General features: G+C 40.1%; 1 protein-coding gene across 1 annotated transcript in view; it reads left to right on the plus strand.

Moving 5' to 3' along the window:
* The first annotated feature begins 277 nt into the window (after positions 1 to 277).
* LOC126354260 (dopamine receptor 1-like) overlaps positions 278 to 15,557 on the plus strand; it is a 1,077,603-nt gene continuing 1,062,323 nt past the window's right edge. The window contains exon 1 of the mRNA XM_050003780.1: positions 278 to 425. The gene's annotated coding sequence lies outside the window, so the exon portion shown is untranslated. The remainder of the gene's footprint in view (positions 426 to 15,557) is intronic.

Here is a 15,557-nt window from a genome sequence, read left to right on the forward strand (position 1 = left end):
TATACCAAAAACGTAGAATATCCGTAAGGGACCTCCAAAACGTTGGTGGAGTTCGGCTTCGCCCTGTAGTAGCAGAATCGAAACTGCGCGCTGTGCGTGCTTTCCGGGAGTCGGGCGGGCGAGAGCGGCAGGTAGCGCGGAAGCTGGCAGCGCGCAGCCGGCAGACGCGGCTCCGCGAGACGCCGCCGCCTGCGGAGGTGAGGTGCGCCTGCGCGCCGCGGGCGGCGCCGAGCCGCGGCGGGCAGTCGCCGGCCGGCCGCCGCTCCGCTCGCGCTGCTGAGGGTCGGCCGTCCGTCCGCGCGGCGCGCACGCGCACTGCCGACTGCCGACTTCCGTGGCTGATGCGAGCCCGAGGCCGCCCGCCGCTCCCCGCGATGCTTCCCGCGCCAAACTACTCGCTTCCAAAAACTCCCGTACAGCAACAGGTAAAGCTGCCCTTATCATTAGCCACACGCGCCCCTCTCTCCATCCACACCCACGATGTAAATATGTTCGCGTATCAAAAGCTCCACGTTTCCCAGAAACGGTACTGCGTTTTCGGGGTACACTGATTGCGATTCCACTGACCGCGAAGGTGTTTGATAATGAAAATAGTTGGCTTAGTCGCTCGTAAGTGACGAAGGTAATGGCAGGTGAACGGTTATCCTCTTAATCTCCTATGGAGCGTTGTCGAACTACATCCTAAGCATCGTAACAATCCAAGTGCTCTTTCAATGAAAAATCTATAAATTAAGCGTACATGTGCTATTTTCTTCTCTTTGGAGAAATACTCTCCGTAGCGAATATTAGTGTAAATTTAAAAGTTTGTCTCCGACAGGTGTTTTAAGGGGGGTAGGACGTCAAATGGGCCGAGCAGGAGAGGCACCACAGGACATTTTAATTTCCACTGTCTATACTTTTACAAATAAATTCATAAGACTTTGTCAGCATGACCAGGAAGGATTTCGAATTCACACTCACAGCAGTGGAAGTTTGAAAACATAACAATGTAATGTTTTTTTACATCTGAAATTTCTTCATATTTTTTAACTTACTAATGGCAGCATTTGTTGCTATAGGTACACTTTTCTTCAAAAGTAAGAGAGATTCCTCAAGGAATTTTGCACAACATACAAAAGATACTTAAAGGAGCACGAAACTCTAGAATTTTCCAAATCTATTAAATAAAGTGGTAAAAATTGAGGTAATTAACTATAAAATTTGTATTTTCTCTCTAATCATGAACTTTAAAATACAGCAGCTCATTCGTTTTTTCATAAATTAAATAAATTCTACAGTTTCATACACCTGTAAGTATGGTATGTATGCTGTACAAAATGCATCGAAGAATCTCTCTAACTTATGAACAAAAGTGTACCCATAGCAAGAAATGCAGCCATTAGTAGGTGAAAAATGATGAAATTTCATATGTAAAAGAAAATTGTCCGTTTTCGAAGTTCGAAGTTCCACTGCAATGAGCGTGAATCCTTCGTGGTGATTCTGACAGAGTTCTATGAATTTATTTTTAAAATTATAGACACTGAAAATCAAAATGTTCTTTGATGCCTCTCCGCCTCCAAGTCGGCCCCCTTAACTCTTTTCGTGGGTAGTGAGATATAGCTTCTGCTGCATGACGGCACAAACAATAGTCACAGCCTCTTCCTCCTTTCACGGAGGCACCGAAGGCTGACCTCTTCCGCGGTAAATAGACTGGAAACCTCAGCTTCGAGAAAATGCTTCAACAGTTTGAACGAATCGTATTTTGCAAAAATAGAATCCCTCAACGAAATTGAGTTCAAATAAAAGACACCTGTGACCACTCGTATTTATCACGCACTCCACTATGCGTTTGAGAAGATTATACCCCATCAACAGGTGCCTCTGTATCAATAATAATATACAGATGTATTGTATGTACTGCTTCTGGGTCATCTATGTCAGCTAATAATGTATGGACGTATTGTATGTACTGCTTCTGTGTAACCTGTGGCACTTAAAATCAGCTAAAAAAAGACCTTATGTCAGTAGAATGTTCAAAGTTAAGTGAATGTTTTGATTAAATAGGTGAACAGCAACAGAAATGTAATTCCTTTCCGAGCTGCATCTTTATAAACATAGCATTCTAATAACCTCAAGATCTGTACTGATAAAGATTTTTTATTCTGGTGGGATTCAATGCAACGTTTATATAAAAGCCGTAAATACCATACATCCATGAATCATGCACTTCATGATAGGAGCTATACTCCTTCCAAACGCTAAGGGAAAAATTTTGTGATTGTGACTGGTTACAGCATTGTGTATTTTCAGGTGACATGCGTAACAGTCACGGTGAAACACAGAATAAAACGTTCGCGTTTAAGGAATATATTATCAGCCATTTTAATGGGGTATTCGAATACTTTTGGTTTAATGAGTTCCTTAGAGCTTCTTGTTTACTGTTAGCTCACTGCTTATTTAACCAAGCTGTTAAGAAGTACAGAATAATCAATATATTTCCAGAAGTTATTGCTGGAACAAGGACAACTATATCTTGGGTCTTGTAACAGTGATTTCGAAGGGTAATATTTCGTAGAAAATGTCGTCAGTCAGAGTTCACTAAGATGACTGCGTATCTGTTCAAATGTTCAAATGGCTCTGAGCACTATGGGACTTAACTCCTGAGGTCATCAGTCGCATAGAACTTAGAACTACTTAAACCTATCTAACTTAAGAACATCACACTCATCCATACCCAAGGCAGGATTCGAACGTGCGACCGTAGCGGTCGCGCGGTTCCAGACTGTAGCGCCTAGAACCCCTCGGCCACACCGGCCGGCTGCGCATCTGTCAGGTGTACATAAATGCTCCTCTTTCACGAGATTATTAATTGCAAAGATTCAAGACTTGAATCGTTTGTCATCTCTTTCTCTCTCTCTCTCTCTCTCTCTCTCTCTCTCTCTCTCTCTCCGTCTCTCTCTCTTTCTTCTGCTTCCTGCCCATCTAGCGTACACACACAGAGAGATACACGCACCACCACCCCTACACACAAACACACACACACATACACATCTACAGGTAGACAGTCGGACACACATTTATCCATGTAGGAGGATGGTGGAGTGTGAGTCAGACAGTGAGCTTAAATGCAGTAGCGGGAAGCAGACGCTAATCCACTTCCCAGCTGGTATGAATTGTTCATACAGCGCCACTGGCTGATTTAATACGTGCAGGTCTGAGGGGTTTTAAGCCCCCTGTTTTAGCTCTGAGCCCCCAACTAAACAACGATTTCTTTCTGTCGGCAGGCGGACAATGATCGACGGTACACATTTTATTAACCATACGAAACTGTATTGACTTCTTCTAGTACAAAGAAGACAGTACAAAAAATTTTAAAGAGTGCAAATGTTCCTTATGTTTCACAATTTAGGTTATCATTTCATTATCTTCTACTTAATGCTGGTGTCATTCCTTACGAATAAATTGCGGCTTCGTATTTCTTTCAACATAAATCTTTAATTTTGAACCACTCCAAAAGAGAAATGTTAACAATTTTTACTTACCAACTGCACTTGATGAACTAGTTTCATATTTGGATTCCTGGAATATAGAGATTCGATATTTCGTTTAATGCAAAGTACACGCTGATTTCTTAAGATGTATTGTGCCATAATTAAAAACGGATTTAAAATATACATGTTCATCTTACTTCGCGAAACTAAGTGCGCTACGCCGTTGTTGAAATATGCTACAGTGAAAGAAACTGCACTACACTGACACGAGAAACTGATTCTGTGAATAGGAAAAGCGTGTTATGGAGAACGTTTTCAGCTGAGAGCCCAGCGGCTGAAGTTGTCACTCAAATACCCCTCCCACTTAAAGCTTACAGAAACTGTAGGGTGCAAAACAGTGCTTTACTTTGAGTTCTGTATCAGGTGCAGAATATTTTCATGTGTCGTTTCAGTGTACGCTTTACTCAAGTAGTAGACATTTTTCTAACAAACTTTACGGAGAACCACGGTGTGAAAATTTTAGACTTTTGTATACGGTCTTACGTGAATTTACCATCGAAGTTCAGCATGTAAACATGTGTCTTATTTAATTAGGGAATTGAAACAAATTGTCTGGCAATACTAAGATTTAATGAAAACTTATTTGTCAGTGTGGATGAATTTCAGTTAAAAGTACAGTTAATGGTTCAATTGAAATCATATTTATAAATTAATGTAAACTCGGTACCAAAAGGGGGACATAAACTCGATACGGCAAAAATTTATTTACGAGTATTTTATTATGAAATATTCACAAAACGTATGATAATTATGTACTAGAATCCCTTAACCACGTGATTTAAGTCGTCATTATTTCTTTGTATGAACTAATATTCCACGATGTTCCGTTTACCGTGTTATGTTCCTCATAGTATAGAAAGAAACTTATTCTCAGTTCCTTTTCAATCGTCGTCTGTAGCGATTCAGCGATTAACTCAGATAAAATCGCTAAGTGGAAAGGAGAGAACATGCTATCGATTCTCCGTCCTTTAGGGTTGCACGTGTTTGTGGGCCAAACTTAATGACTGGAGTCATTTTTATTAGATCAGACTGATTTTATATGAATGATATACCTTTTTCATTGGTAGTTAGTTACTATTGCCCCTGTGTGCATTTTCAAACATAATAACACGAAGCATTTCATTAGCGTCCATTTGCATATGCAAGTCACCATGCACTCATCGGTGTCGTGTTCATCAACGTGTAACATCTTACCATAGTCCAGTCGGATACCATACCATCGCATAACTGATAGATAATAAGTTCTACATCCAGAATAAATAGTGCTACCCTCATTTGGGTGTAATCACTGCACTAGCACATGCAGTAAATCTAATACGTATCTTAACATGTGTCTTGATGCAAAAAAAGACACATGGAGTTTTCAGCCAGCTGGAGTGGCTGAGGTTCTAGGCGCTTCAGTCAGGAACCGCGCGACCGCTACGGTCGCAGGTTCGAATCCTGCCTCGGGGATGGATGTGTATGATGTCCTTAGGTTAGTTAGGTATAAGTAGTTCTAAGTTCTAGGCAACTAATGACCTCAGAAGTTAATTGCTTAATACAAATCGTGAGAATTAATGAAAGACTACAGAATTGCGACGAAATTATTTGAAATCAACTTGGTCGCTGTGTATTTGACAACGCAAGGAATTCAGTCTTAAGTTTTTGAACCATTCAGATTGTGTATTTATGTCAGTGGTTTTCACTGTGTTTTCAAAAGTATGTAAAATTAAAAGTGAATGCGTCTTATCTCTTATAAATTTGCCTGAACTACATTAACATATACGAGTTCATGTCGTCTGCAATGTCACTGAAACCACAGCATTTTTACGTTGCACTGATAGCCGTTTCCAACCATGCCTTTTTACTGCTTGCTTTATATTGATTCAATGCAACAATACGTTATTATGAACAATTATCGCATAAAACGACTTCATCAAATGGACACTTGATACGTGCTAATGAATCAAAATTATGTCGTGGGTGATTGTAGATAAATTCAAAACACATTATTTAACTAATTATTGTAATTTAAATTATCCATCACACGTTTTCTAGAACCGACTAGTAATACACGTGTCCGGTCATTTTTTGTGAATTATTTTACGTAATCTGCGTTTTGGATTTATTTCACTCTACAATCTACTTAAAAAATTTCCGTCAGTCCTTATTTCTAGAATTTTACCCACTTGTTCCCAACTGTTTGGCGTTCTAAATATTCCAGTCCCCATATAAAATCAGACCACCGGATAAACAGGAATTTCAGAAGGGAACAGCTGTAGCTGGAGAATGGTGTACCTAAGAACATATATTTCTTGGTCGGTGTCAAGGTCTGTGACTGATTTTAGAATCACATGAAGATGTCCGCAGTAGCAAAACACCATGACCAGTTTCCGTCATTTTCTAACATTTTTGTTGTTGTGGGACAGGGGGCTTTGTTTTCTGCAGCTTTTGTAAATATTACAAGATCTACAAATGTAAGTACTGTAAAATATATTACAGCTATTTCGAATATATTCGTCAGTTACAACGTTTTATGATCAGTAAAATCCTGTATGTTTTTAAAACTAGTTAAAACACGTGTGGACAATTAAGTCGTGCTTCATTGATCATGCAACATCTTTTACTTTGTAGAGGAAGGAGGTCTTGAAATTTAAAATTTTCCCATCGAATTAAATGTTCAAAAAGATTTCAGGATTGCAGCCGGTCGTCGTGAAATGCACTCAACAAAATTTCAGCTGGACGCCTCCCAGTCATCTTCAGATCAGCCATCGTCAGTCTTCGATGGCTCACCTGAAGGTGATGGTAGGTGTCCAGATCAAGTATCGTGGAGTAAAATTTGCGATGTCCGCTTGCAATCCCGAAATCTCTTCAATCAGGAAGGTCTTCTGTTGCAAATCAAGTGAGTTTGTCTAATGTCTTACTAATTTTCCCTGTCTTGAAAATGCCACTTTGGGCCAGTTTCCATATAGCTTATAATGTATTAAACTTTTAACTAATTTAGGGTAATAGTCCTTAACTTGATTTTACTTACTGATTATTGGTGTGCAGCAGAGTAATAATGTAACGAAAAGACTATTATATACAATGACAAGGTTTACTCGATTGCAACACTACTAAATTTGGATAGAATTTTCTTCCTAGGTACATGATTACGTTGTACCTTGGAACAGTTTTTTCATTTGGAATTCCAGAAAAAAATACTGAGTTACAATTCATGCCAACGCTCACATTTCAAAATGGGATAAGAAAATACATCAAAAGTTTAATACAGAGCTCACTACGTGCGAAAGTCTGACAAGTGTACCAAGGTACAACATTCTCCCCTACAATTTCACCTTATTTTGAGAGGTAATTTCTTCCGCTTTGAGGAGATATGGGCTGTTTGAAGATTGGTGACGTTTGCAGTTTAGACTATCCGATTTATGAATTGAAAATATGGACGAATATAAGTTTCCCATTTACTCGACCATACTGTTACGTGGTAGTCTGTGCTGCTGTATATTTAACGACTTCCTAAAGAATGTATTATTTACTAATTATAGGTTACAATAACTAACTCAATGAGAATTTTTTACGTGATATGAAATTTCATCGAATGCTCTTATACTGAAAAACGAATGTTCAGCGTATGTAATATTAGTTCAGCTATAGCTCAGGAAAGGATGAAAACTGCTTTCCTTCGTTTCAAGACTCATCCGAAAAAGAATTTGCTTTTTGTAAATTTATTTTTATGAATGTTTGTAAATCATCAGTGAATTAGTAAGTAGGTGTCATATATTTTGTTACCTAAGTAACCTGTGTATAAGAGAGATAAAGTTAAATTAGGTTGATAGCTATCGCTGCTAACAAACTAACCACAGACTGTGACACACACGCTTGCGCCAGAGATCGATCGCGCCCCTACAGGGTGGATCCAGTGTCGGCCTCCTCCTGCAACAGGACACGCTCTCCTCAGGCTCGGTTATCAACGAAGTCTGCATGGCAAACATACGACTCTCCTTGAGTGCAGCTGTTGATCGTATTTCCACAAATACAAAAACAATTTCGGGACTGACATTCAAAGCTTTCCGGAGGTAGCGGGCATACTTGTCGACTTGACAAAGACGTGAATTCAATACGTTTTCATTTATTGCTACACGTTTTTGTTTATTTGATTTCTTAAACTAGTACTATTATCGATGCTCCACTATAATTGTTAAACTAGAATGCAGTCATGTGATTTTATTTTTAATCGTTCGTCTTCTAACTGTTTTGATGCTGCCCTCCTCATCGCCTTACCTTGTACCACCTTTTGCTTCTAGTTGTTTCACCTAAGATCCTCTGTAACTGGGCTTGGATATCCCCTAGTTTTGCCCTTACTGCTTTGTTACAGAGTGTTTGTTTACTGGTACACGTATTACACTTGCGCCTGTCGTATTTATTAGCACTATGGGACATAACTTATGAGGTCATCAGTCCCCTAGAACTTAGAACTACTTAAACCTAACTAATCTTAGGTCATCACACACATCCATACCCGAGGCAGGATTCGAACCGGCGACCGTAGTGGTTGCGCGGTTCCAGACTGTAGCACCTAGAACGACTCGTCCACTCCGGCAGGTAACGAGTTACAAGTTAAACACATTTTGAAGTAGAAGCTTGTGCAAACTAACATATATTTTGATTTTAAAGACAGACAAAATTGTTAACACATTAAATAAATTGATTTCGTTTGCACGTATCACATGTTCCATGACAAAAAGATCTTTCAAAGTATAAGATGGTTCACGACCGATGAACTGTTGTTTAACTGTCCACATGTTATATATATGATTCTAAAGTGAGTGGCATTCTACTCACCATGAAATTCAGCACCTGAATCAATAACTACGAAATCTAACTAGCTTTAATACATAATACTGCATGAAAATGTGGAGAGTGCGAAACATTTGCAAACGCTGATCAAAACACAGTCCACTGTGTAACGACGGTAAAAACCGTAGAGACTGATGGAAATTGCTAAACACTCTCCCTAATACGGATTGCTTCACGTTGCTCTAAATTCTGTCACAAGACTGAAGCACCGAGCGAAAAACCGAAGTTAAGAATTATGTTATCCTCGACGCACAACACTTCTTTATCGGTCTACTTAATTTTTTTGCAGTCTTCGATAACGCAACGTTTTAAACGCTTTCCGTTGCATGTTCTCTTGATTTCCAATAGTCCACGTTAGATTTATATTCGATGCTGTACTCCTAATGTATATTTTTAAGGACTCATTCACTGTTTCTTATCAACATGTGATATCATAAGAGCTCTTTTACTGAAGAATACTTTCTTCGCTCGACAGCGCAGTTATCTGAAACTTCCTGGCTGATTAAGAACGCGCACCGGACCTTGCCCTTCGCGGACAATGCTCTAGGCACGACATTAGATCCATCGTCAAATTTTCAATTTTACTTGAACCTCTAATTTCCTAAACTTCGCTGAAGGTTTGTCCCAGGAATACTGATTATGCAAGGAATGGAGAAAATCTTGTGTATACTTTCGAAAGCGGCAGAGAAGTACTGTAGATATGGAGGCCATGAGGTTGAATTGTGTGATGTGTATGGATGTAGCGGGAATGTGCGTTCATCTTACAATAGAGAGCGCTTGGCATACTTGGTGACCCATATTATCCTACCATATCCGTCACTTCAGTGGTCCACTAGTTAAGGAACACCTCACGTATTAGCATTCTGTTTATATTTCAAGTAGTTTGACTATCATTGCTGCTACAGATAACGTCTTTCAGGTTGAATTCATAATCTTAGAAGTATGCTAACGTTATGAGATGCAGCACTTTTATCATTTAAATTAAACTGTTTCATTTGTTAAGATTCACAATTTGTAACTAATTATAATAACGGAAAATCTTTTCAGGAGACATTCTATTTTGCTTTTTTTTTTCATTTATGTTGCCTTCTTCCACTTATTCTATGTGGCTCTTCCTTTGAAATACATCTCATTTATTCCCATTATTACCGTCACTACATTCATCTTTAGAATCGTATTCCTGCTTTGTGAATCATGCTTCTTATAGTCAGTGGCTTCGTCTTATTCATAATTTCAATGTAAATAATCTATTTCATCATCGGAACCGTATTGGATAGCTCATTAAGTTTGTTGGTTGTGTCGTTAAAACGTAATCTGAACAAGAGAAACATTGTTTGTAGCTATAGTAGTGAAAATAGAGAAACTACACGTGAGAAAATTTACGTACACGACGAGGCATATGGTGTATTGTGTGCACCATACTTGACACACTCACTCTTAAAATTCCCACAGATACAATACAGATGTGCGACAACAGACGAAACCTATCAAGCACTGTAGCAGAAGGCGTGACGAACGAATATGTGTTTGCCCGATATGTGTTCGCTCCGATCCAATAGAGTACTTTTAATGCCATCATGCCCGCTGGAGGGTCTGTGCAAGTTGAAGTTTCAGGTTCGAGTCACGGTATGGCATACAGATTTAACCCTCGTAATACGAAAGAGGTGCACTCAGCTCGTGTGAGGCTCATTGAGGAGCTACTTGATTGGGACGTAGCGGCTCCGGTCACGAAAACTAACAACGGCAGGGAGAGCTGTGTGCTGGCCACATATCCCTGCATATTCACATCCAGGAACGCCTGCCATCTGAGAATGACACGACGGTTGATCGCGACCGTTTAACTTTCGAGACCTGTTCGGACGGAGTTTAGTTTAATGCCAAACGAAATGAAGTGGTTACTCTGGGCCCACCTTTCGATAATATTGAAATCTAAACACTTAGTATGCACTGTAAAATAAAAAATAATTGTATGCATGCGTTTACCATTTTCCCGAAAATTTTTAAACTTTTCAGTGAAACATAACCCAAATATTTTGGTCATACTAGTAGATAGCCCTTTTCCCAGTGAATGCAGGTTCAAGATTTTACTTACACATCAATATTTCTTTAAGAAGTATGTACTAGTAAAAGTGAACAATAGTTAACGAAATATGCAAAAGGCACCCCTCATTTTGTAGTGAACGTAATTGAAAGCAACTTGAAATTGGTTAGAGTGAGCTAACAATATTTCCAGGTTCTGTTCCTACTTATACACCAATACCTCTTTAAAAAGTATATTGTTAGTATATTTCGACAGCAATTAACGAATCTTGTTTTTCTTAATTTTTCTCAAGGGGTACCCCCTTTGTCTCCCTTCCCCCGCTTGGTAATGCAAGTCATGAAAAATGAGTTGTTAAACTTTATACGTTACGATGATAATAACGTTCTTGATCCACTGAGAATTCCTTCGAAGTTGGTGATGATGTACAAGGAGTTTGCTCTTTCTTATTGAACCGTTAAGAAAAGATCGACCGTATTCAAACGAGGCCGTACGAACATCTGTTTGTAAAGATGGACAGCACACCTAAGAAAATTAAAAATTCTAAAAATATAGTAGGTACATACTGTGGTATTGGCTCTAGTGCATTTAATTGCGTATGAAACAATTACGTTATAAGCGTACCAAAAGAAAGTAAATAGCAAGTATTTCCACAAAAAGGAACCATGGAAAAGTTGTGGACACTATAGGGGCCGTTCCGTTTATCGGATGACTGTTTGAGAATAGTAGCATTTACACATTCACTCTTTCACTGCAATGGCATTGTATTTTCACCTAGCAACTGTGTTTGTACTACAGAAAATTTTAAACTCTGCATTCCTGAGACCACGGATCTGCACTGGCCAACAAAAAAAGTAATGTACCCGCAAGGAGTGAAGTGGACGAACTGATACTTTGCTGGTTAAGATGGATTGTGTTCTTATTTAAGTGATTTGAGTATTCAGTAAAATTCAAAAAGAAACCCGCAGCATGATCTGACTTATCAGACTGACGATGCACACACCGTAACCTGGAATCATGATCTGAGACTTGGTATTCCAGACTGTTGTAGTTGATTCATGGGTCGGAGTTGAGGTCCGATCTCGTTCCACACATGTTCCATCGGAAACAAATCTGCAGACCTTCCTGGACACAGGAGTGCCTCAACATAACACTGGGAGTTAATAGAGATTTTCAGAACAAAAACAGTCCCGGTTGGGAAATTATTTAACGTCAATGACGCGTTTTACCCTTTTGGGCCATCACCACACTATTTAAAAGTAGCTGGATACGTGACCCATCAGTCATAAAATCACATGTAACGTACAATAGAGACCAAGGTAACCGGACTTATAAATTATCCGTCGTAAAACATGTAAACCATGAAGTGGACCTTGAATGCATCAGCCGGCACCGCCGTGGAAGTACAAGACAGGGCCAAGGCTAAAACACTGTGGTGGGAGCCGCACGCAATATAATGCCTCTATTGGCGCGCTCACAAACACGTTTGCCGGTTGGTGTGCTCAAGGTCCACTTCATGGTTTACATGTTTTGTAACAAATGAATTATGTATCCGGTTAACTTGGTGTCGATTTTATATTACAGGCCTATGTGGTTTTACGACTAATCGGTCACGTATCCGGCTAATTATACACAATCTGATGTTGCAAAAGGATGAAACGCGTCATTGAAATAAAATAATTTCCTAACCTAGCCTCTTTTTGTTTTGAAACACGTTTAAACCAGTTGATTTAACAGCTCTCCTCGATGGAATGGAAAAATTTTTAGCTAACAGAGACACGTGGCCTGAGCGGACGAGTATTCTACATCTACGTTATTACTCTGCTATTCACAATAAACTGTCTGGCAGACGGTACAAAGAACCACCTCCACGCTGTCTCTCTTTACCGTTCCTCTCTAAAAGTGCGCACGGGAAGAACGAGATCTTAATTTTTTCTGTGCAAGCCCTGATTTCTCTTATTTTATCGTGATGATCATTTCTCCCTATGTAGGTAGGTGCCAACAGAATGTTTTTGCAATCGTAGAAGAAAACTGGTGATTGAAATATCATGAGAAGATCCCCACGCAACGGTAAACGCCTATTTTTAATGATTGCCACTCTAAATCGCCTATCATATCTGTGGCAGTAAACATGCTGCCCCTCTTCGAACTTTTTCGATGTCATCCGTCAGTCCCACCTGATACGGATCCCACACCGCACAGCAATACTACAGAATATGTCGGACATGCGTGGTGTAAGCAGTCTCTTTAGTAGACCTGCTAAATCTTTTAATTGTTCTGCCAATGAATTACAGTCTTTTATTTGCTCTACCCACAACAATTTAGGTTATTTGTAACTGTAATCCCTAAGTGTTTGGTTGAATTTACAGCCGTCAGGTTTGTGTGACTTATCGCGTAATCGAAATTTAGCTGACTTCTTTTCAAAAAATGGTTCAAATGGCTCTGAGCACTATGGGACTTAACATCTTAGTTCATCAGTCCTCTAGAACTTAGAACTACTTAAACCTAACTAACCTAAGGACATCACACACATCCATGCCCGAGCCAGGATTCGAACCTGCGACCGTAGCAGTTGCGCGGTTCCGGACTGAGCGCCTAGAACCGCTAGACCACCGCGGCCGGCTCACTTCTTTTAATACTCTTGTGAATAACTTCACACTTTTCTTTATTCAGGGTCAATTGCCACTTTTCGCACGATACGGATATCGTATCTAAATCACTGTCCTGTTGAAAAATGGCGCAACGATATTATCGTATGAAACGTAACACACGAAGTTGCAGGATGACCGTGACGTCAGAATTCCCTCAATAACTACCAGCCGTGACCTGTGGATGTACCAGCTGGCTCGTCACACAACAACGTTTGGAGTGACACGTTTTGCCTCTCCAAAACATTGAAGGACTGGGGTATCTCTCTAGGTCACCGCCATATTTGCCGATGCAGTTGATCAGGAATAAATGGCTTTGAGCACTGTGGGAGTTAATTTCTGATGTCATCAGTCCCCTAGAACTTAGAACTACTTAAACCTAACTAACCTAAGGACATCACACACACCCATGCCCGAGGCAGGATTCGAACCTGCGACCGTGGAGGTCGCACGGTTCCAGACTGTAGCGCCTAGAACCGCTCGGCCACCTCGACCGGCCGATCAGGAATAGTGCAGAACTACGGTTCATCGCCGAACACGACGCGATGCGATTCAACAGCAGTCCCTGCACCCTCCGACACGGTACCACTCCAAATCCTGCCATTTGCGCTGTGGAGTTAACGGCAGCCTACGCAGGAGACTGTAACCCCTAGTTCGGCTACTGCTAAATCTGGATGTTGCACAATTCGGCCAGCCAATCAAATGGACACCCATAATGAGTTACAATTCTGACAGAAGCTGATAGCGGTATCTCACATTTGCTGCTCGAAATCGCCGTATCCTTCACAGTTACCACTCAGTGTCATATACTGTTCTCACCCCTTCATTAGTTACTATGCCTGGTAATAACACTGAACAAGAACAACATTAACGCACTCTGATGACCGTGCTACAGTCACAGACAATTGCAACTCTAATCATGTACCTACATGCTCATGGTGTGTACACGTATTCTGGGGATGCCACACTATTTTACTAGGCAGTGTATAACAAAATTTTAATTTCCGTCTATTTTTATTCTTTTATGTTACTACTTTCTCATACGCTGTTGTACTTCAGCTCGAAATACAACTGATTACAAAACACAAATAGGATAATCGAGCTAAGAGCCACACTTTGGCAACAGATCGACACAGGAGCCAAGAAACCGTACTTAGAAGCCTAACTACTATTGATAATACTCCGGCATCCACACTTTCATAAAGCAAAGGTTGAGCTCATAAGAAAGAAGAAAATTAGGAAAGGTCAGTTTCAGTTTACGTCATTCCTACATAACGCTTTCAGGACTAAGATTTGGGAATATTCTTATCGTCAATGGAACAGGGGAAAATACGCATTTTTACAGTCAAAAGCAGTAACCCAGTCGTTTAATTTCATTATGATATGAGAATTTTGGAGCTTCTGGTCACATCGATGACGCATGTGTGGATTGTAGCCGAAAACTTTCAGCGCGTCTTTAGCGGGTAGAAATAGAGAAACAAAAGAATGTAAGGGGGCTTGTAACCAATGTTGTCCCAGGTGTTCATTGGAGAAGCACTGAAAGAAATGAAAAAAAATTTCGGAACAGGAATGAGACTACAAGGGTGACAGATGTCAATGACAAGGTTCTAAAAAGAAGCAGCCGGATGTGAAGACATAAAGACATGAAGTTACTTAAGATATAGATTAAAAATACACAAAGAAAATATGAAAATGATTAAAGAAGAGTAGCGGTTTGCTTAGTGCTAAAATCGGGAATGAGACAGCAACAGAAGGGAAAGAATCCTTTTACGTAGGAAGTAGGATTTTACGATGTGGACGAAGCAAATAAGGCCTCATAGTATACTGACAAAGTGAAGAAAGATTTTGTCACTAAGGAAATCAAGTATTGATGACGAACTGAGGATGGAATTCCTGGAAGTGTACATCCGGGGCATAGCTTTTAACGGAACGGAAGCGCAGTCCATAACAAATTTGACGTCGAACACAATTGGAGACATCAGAAATGAGGTGCTGTCGAGCAATGTTAATATAATAGGAGAGGCAGAAGTATGTAATGAAGAAGTACTATAAAGAATACGTTAAGGCAGAAGTCCAAGGAAGGTGCTTGTTTAGAAGATGTGGTAGTTTAATAGGACATGTGCTGCGTTATCCAGTAAGACGTAAATGAAGTTGCACGGAACAGTAAAGGGCAGAAGAGGTACAAAGGGCGGGGAGAGGGGAAGGGTGTCGATGTGCAGGCAGGGACTTGAGTAAAATTCTCAATATACAGTAGATTATGGAGTACACTGCCCACGGGAAGACAGGCACAGTTTATGGGAAGAAACAAAACAGCGATCAATACAACAGGGAAAATTTACATCGGAGGCTAAACGTGTTTCGAAGGCAAGTTACCGCACCATATTAACTTACCTGCGTAGGTGAAATATTATTCCTAAACTGTAGATAAATTAATTCGTAAACGCGTTACAACAGTGGCGTATTGATATTTGTGGGCTATCTTGTGCTGTATCCTGACACTATGTT

This window comes from Schistocerca gregaria, chromosome 3 (genome assembly GCF_023897955.1).
Source record: "Schistocerca gregaria isolate iqSchGreg1 chromosome 3, iqSchGreg1.2, whole genome shotgun sequence".
NCBI classification, from domain to species: Eukaryota; Metazoa; Arthropoda; class Insecta; order Orthoptera; family Acrididae; genus Schistocerca; species Schistocerca gregaria.